The sequence below is a fragment of the Vulpes vulpes genome, chromosome 7 (genome assembly GCF_048418805.1).
Source record: "Vulpes vulpes isolate BD-2025 chromosome 7, VulVul3, whole genome shotgun sequence".
Taxonomy (NCBI): domain Eukaryota; kingdom Metazoa; phylum Chordata; class Mammalia; order Carnivora; family Canidae; genus Vulpes; species Vulpes vulpes.
In genome coordinates this window covers 91,995,688-92,002,021 of record NC_132786.1, presented here as the reverse complement: position 1 = coordinate 92,002,021, position 6,334 = coordinate 91,995,688, and the positions used below count along the sequence as shown (strand labels likewise).

General features: G+C 35.6%; 1 pseudogene; it reads right to left on the bottom strand.

Moving 5' to 3' along the window:
• Positions 1 to 316: 316 nt before the first annotated feature.
• On the bottom strand, positions 317 to 1,897 carry LOC112923841 (elongation factor 1-alpha 1 pseudogene; annotated as a pseudogene).
• Positions 1,898 to 6,334: the final 4,437 nt, after the last annotated feature.

Genomic DNA, 6,334 nt, shown 5'->3' with positions numbered 1-6,334 from the left:
TATCTGGGGTCTCCAAGATCGCACCCTGGGCTGCAGGTGGCGTTAAACCACTGCCACCGGGGCTACCATATTTTTAATTTTTTGAGGAACCTCCATACTGTTTTCCATATGGCTGCGCCAATTTGCATTTCCATCCAAATAGCATGAGAGTTTTCTTTTTCTTTTTCTTTTTTTTCTCATTAACCTTTTGTTTTAATGCGTCTCAAAATTCTGTGACAGATTTTTGGTCAAGTTGTTTCCATTAAAAAGTACTGATTTTAAAAACTAATAACTTAAAACTGCCACACACGCACAAAAAACCCCAAATGGTCCACAAAACATTCTCCTTTTCTTCTGAAGGTTTTACAATGCATTGTTATCATTAACCAGTCTTTTACTATTAAACTTAAATGGCCAATTGACACAAACAGTTCTGGGATAGTTCTTCCACCACTGATTAAGACTGGGGTGGCAGGTATTGAGGATAATATTCATTTAGCCTTCTGAGCTTTCTGGGCAGACTTGATGACTTTGCCAGCTCCAGCTGCCTTCTTGTCCACTGCTTTGATGACACCCACAGCAACCGTCTGTCTCATGTCATGAACAGCAAAGCAGCCCAGAGGAGGGTAGTCTGAGAAGCTCTCAACACACATAGGTTTGCCAGGAACCACATCAACAATGGCAGCATCCCCAGATTTCAAGAACTTAGGACCATCTTCCAGCTTTTTTCCAGAACAATGATCTATCTTCTCCTTCAGCTCAGCAAACTTGCAAGCAATGTGAGCTGTGTGACAATCCAGCAAAGGGGCATATCCAGCACTGATTTGGCCTGGATGGTTCAGGATAATCACCTGAGCCGTGAAGCCAGTGGCTTCCATTGGTGGCTCATTTTTGCTATCACCAGCCACGTTGCCCGATGAAAATCTTTGACGGATACATTCTTGACATTGAAGCCCACATTGTCCCCAGGAAGAGCCTCAGTCAAAGCTTCATGGTGCATTTCTCAATCAGAGCTTCATGGTGCATTTCAACAGATTTTAGTTGTAACATTGACTGGAGCAAGGGTGACCACCATACCAGGCTTAAGAACAGCAGTCTCCCCTCAGCTCACTGGAACAGTACCAGTACTACCAGTTTTGTAGACGTCCTGGAGAGGCAGACGCAAGAGCTTATCAGTTGGACAAGTTGGTGGCAGATGCAATCCAGAGCTCCAAGCAGTGTGGTTCCACTGGCGTTCCCATCTTTACGGGCGACTTTCTATCCCTTGAATCAAAGCATGTTAGCACTTGGCTCCAGCATGTTGTCACCATTCCAACCAGAAATTGGCACAAATGCTACCGTGTTGGGGTTGTAGCCAATTTTCTTAATGTAGGTGCTAACTTCCTTAACAATTTCCTCATATCTCTTCTGGCTGAAGGGTGGTTCAGTGGAATCCATTTTGTTGACACCAACAATTAGTTGTTTTACACCCAGTGTGTAAACCAGAAGGGCATGCTCACGGGTCTGCCCATTCTTGAAGATACCTGCTTCAAATTCACCAACACCAGCAGCAACAATCAGGACAGCACAGTCAACCTGAGATGTGCCTGGAATCATGTTTTTGATAAAGTCTCTGTGTCCTGGGGCATCAATGATGGTCACATAATACCTGCTGGTCTCGAATTTCCACAGGGAGATATCAATGGTGATACCACGTTCACATTCAGCTTTCAGTTTATCCAAAACTCAGACACACTTGAAGGAGCCTTTCCATCTCAGCAGCCTCCTTCTCAAATTTTTCGATAATTCTTTTGTCAATCCCACCACGTTTGTAGATCAGATGGCCAGTAGTGGTAGACTTGCCCGAATTTACGTGTCCAATGATGACGATGTTGATGTGAGTCTTTTCCTTTCCCATTTTGGTTTAGGTTTAGCAGTGGTTTTCATGACACCTGTGTTCTGGCAGCAAACCCGTTGCAAAAAAAAGAGTGAGAGTTTTCTTTTTCTCCACATCCTCACCAACACTTGTCATTTCTTATGGTTTTGATTTTGGCCATTCTGATAGGTTTAAATGATATCTCATGGTTTTAATTTGCATTTTCCTTCTGATTAGCTATGTTGAGCATCTTTTTATGTGTCTGTTGGTCACCTATATGTATTCTTTGGAAGAAAGTCTCTTTAAATCCTCTCTTTTTAATCAGATTATTATTATTTTTTGGTGTTGTATAAGTTCTTTATATATTGTGGATATTAACCTTTTATCAAATATGTCATTTGCAGAAATATTCTCCCATTCTGTGAATTGTCTTTTAGTTTTGTTGGTTGTTTCCTTTGCTCTGCAGGAGCTTTTTTTTTTTTTTTTTAAGTTTTTATTTTGATATACTCCTAATAGTTTATTTTTGCTTTTGTTTCCCTTGCCTGAGGAGACATATCTAGAAAAATATTTTTATGGATGATGTCAAAGAATTACTGCCTGTGTTTTCTTCTAGGATTTTTATGGCTTCTTGTCTCACATTTAGGTCTTTAATCCATTTTGAGTTTAGTTTTGTATATGATGTAAGAAAGATCTCAGTTTCATTATTTTGCATGTAGCTGTCCAGTTTTCCCAAGACTATTAGTTGAAGAGATTGTCTTTTTTCCATTGTGCATTCTTTATTTCTTTGTAATAGATTAATTGACCATAAAACTGTGGATGTATTTCTGGGCTCTCTATTCTATTGATCTCTGTGTCTATTTTTGTGCCAGACCATATCTTTGTGATTACTACAGTTTTATAGTATATCTTGAAATCTGGGATTGATACCTCCAGCTTTGTGCCTCTTTTTCAAGCTTGCTTTGGCTATTCAGAGTCTTGTATGGTTTCATACAAATTTTCAATTATTAAGTTCTGTGAAATCAATAAAAAGACAACATCTGAAAGACAACGAATACATGGAGGCTAAATAGCATGCTACTAAACAACGAATGGGTCAGCCAAGAAATAAAAAAAGAATTCAAAAATATTTGGAGACAAAAATGAAAACACAGTGGTCTAAAATCTTTGAGATGCAGCAAAACTGTTCTAACAGGAAAGATTAAAGCAATACAGGCTCACCTCAAGAAACCAAAAAAGAAAAATTAGTTTCTTAAATACGTTTTGAAGTTAAATAACTAGATTATGAAACCTAGGTAATGATTATATGTCCCAGAATCCATTTGGTTTTGCTTTAGATAGTAAGGTAGCTTTGTTTTGTTTAGTCATATTAAACATACTATTTGTCCTGTAGTATTTATAAAGGAATAACAGTAAGTATTAACTATAGCTATATAAACTCCCCTTTGGTTGACTAGGAGGAAATTAGGAAACAGTTGCCAGTGACAACTCTAGTATATTTATTTAGACTAATTTTGGAGGGGTTCTAAGCAGAAGTGTTTATTTTCCCTAAGGTTGGAGATAACCTCTAGTTGCTTTATTCTCCAGATAAAAATTGTGTTTCAAGAGTAAACATGAAAAGGTAATCAATTATCTCATAAATTTTTAAAATACTTGTGTTTATTTCATTTTAGAGACTTCTAGATATTATTTTGAAGGAGTATGACTCCTGATGGGATGTTAATATGTAGTATCTGGAAATCTCTAATGATTATTTCAAATATCCAAGGAAAGTGAGAATGTAGCAAACAGGTGGCATAGCTCTGTTTTCCATTTGAGAAATAGTGTCCTGGTGGAGACTATAGTATTGGGTAGATAAGTACCATTTATTATAATAGACATTTTGTGTGCTTCAAATTGGATAGATTCCTTGAGTAGAAGTACACATATCTATATTCTAATAAAGTAGGCTAAATTGTCTCTGAAAAGGGGTCAAGTTTATTCCTGCATTTTAAAATTCTTTTTGATGCTATGGTAAATGGAATTTTGTTTTTATTTTGTTTTTTTAAAGATTTATTTACTTATTTATTCATGATAGACAGAAAGAGAGAGAGAGGCAGAGACACAGGAGGAGGGAGAAGCAGGCTCCATTCAGGAAGCCTGATGTGGGACTTGAGCCCGGGACTCCAGGATTGCACCCTGGGCCAAAGGCAGGTGCCAAACTGCTGAGCCACCCAGGGATCCCCTTAATGAATTTTACTTTTTTTTTTTTAAGATTTATTTACTTATTTATTCATGAGAGAGAGAGAGAGAGAGGCAGAGACACAGGAGGAGGGAGAAGGTAAATGGAATTTTGTTAACCTTTTCAAATAACCAACTCTTATTTTTGTTGGTTTTTTTAGTTTTTTCTATTTTAGTTATTTCATCTTTGATTACTATTATTTCCATTCTTCTGCTTGTATTGGTTTAATATTCTTTTGTTTTCTGGTTTACTAAGGGGATAAATTATGTTATTGATTTAAGATATTTCCTCTTTTTTTAAATATAGGTATTTATAGCTATAAATCTCCCTTTACTGCTTTAGCTGCATCCTATAAGTTTTGGTATGTTATGCTTTCATTTTTGTTCATTTCAAAATATTATTTCCCATTTGATTTCTTTGGCTCATTGGTTATTTAGGAGTGTGTTAAGTTCCATATATTTACGAATTGCTAGCAGAGTTTTCTCTGAGGCCTCTTGGCTTGCATATGGTTTCCCTTTGCCACCTCCTCACATGGTCATTCCTCTGTACATGCATGCCACTGGTGCCTCTCTCTAGGTCCTGTTCTCTTGTTTCAGGGTACCAATCAGATTTAATTGGAGTCCATTCTAGAGACCCCATTTTAACTGAAGCACCACTTTAAAGGTCCTGTCTCCAAATACAGTCACATTCTAAGGTATTTTGGTTAGGGTTTAAACATTAATTTTGGTTAAGATTTCAACATTAATTCAGTCTTTATATGACCTAAAGCCTTTAAAATTTATTAAGGCTTTTAATTAATTAATTAATTTTTTGAACAGTGTGACATGTTCTATCTATTCTGTTGGTTCTCAAAGGAGTGTTGTATAGATGTTTATTAGCACCAGTTGCTTTATAGTATTATTCAAGTGTTCTAATTTCCTTGTTGATTTCTTGCCTAATTCTATCCAGTGTTGAAAACAGGATATTAAAATTTCCATCTATGGTTGTTGGATTGTTTATTTCCCTTTTGAAATATGGGGAATATTTCGCAATCTGAAGTGTCTTGTAAGCAACATGTAAATGGATCTTTTTGTTTAGTTAACCATTCAGCTAATCTCTGATTTTGATCAGAATGTTGAATTCATTCGTATTTAATGTAATTAATAGGATATCTCCCTGTCATTTTGAGTTTTTTACATGTCTTATTTTGTTGTTGTTTCTATATTCCTCCATTATTGCATTTTTTTGGTTAAATATTTCATAGTATTTCATTTCTCTTGTTTATTACTATTTTTTTTTTTTTTTAGTTACTTCCTTAGCGGTTGCCCCAGGAATAATGATTAACAATTTTATTTAGAATAATTTAGTTCATATTAATAGCAAATTAATTTTTAAAACACAGAACATTCTTCTCCAATGTAGCTTTATTTCCTCCTCCTCTTTTCTGCTATTGTTGCCATCAAATTCTATTTTTTCATTATAAGCTCTCAAGAGATATATATTACATATTAACATATGTAGTTTAAATTAGAATAAAAGAAGTATGAAAAATACACTTAACTGTTTTTATCTATGTAGTTATTTTTGTTAATGGTGTTTATTTTTGTGTGGGTGTGAGTAACTCCTTAGTGTCCTCTTTTTAGGTCGAATGATTCCATTTAGCATTTTATAGGGAAAATCTCTTAATGGTGAATCCTTCCATTTTCTTTTTTTTTTTTAATTCTTCCATTTTCTGTTTGTCTGGAGATGTCTTAATTTCTCCTTTGCTTTTGAAGGATGATTTAGAAAGATATAGCATTCTTGGATAGCGAGTTTTTTTCTTTCAGCACCTTGAGTATATCATACACAGTGCCTTCTAGACTCTGTTTTTCTTGACAACTCAGCTATTAATTTTATTGAGGATCCCTTGTATGTAATAAGTTGTTTTTCACTGTGTTCAAGATTCGTTGGACTGTTTGTGCTGTTTCAGGGTATGGATCTTTTTGAGATTATCCTACTTGGATTTACTGAGTTTCTTGTATTTGTAGATTAGTGGTTTCCATCAAATTTGGACAATTTTTTTTACTTTTATTTTTTAAATTTTTAAAAATGATTTTATTTATTTATTCATGAGATGCACACAGAGAGAAGCAGAGACATAGGCAGAGGGAGAAACAGGCTCCTTGCAGGGAGCCCAGTGTGGGACTTGATCCCTGAACCCGGGATCACAACCACTGAGCCACCCAGGCATCCCAATTTTTTGAAATTTAAAAATATATATACTTTGTATTTCTGAGATTCTCATTATGTCTTGGAGGGTCTAT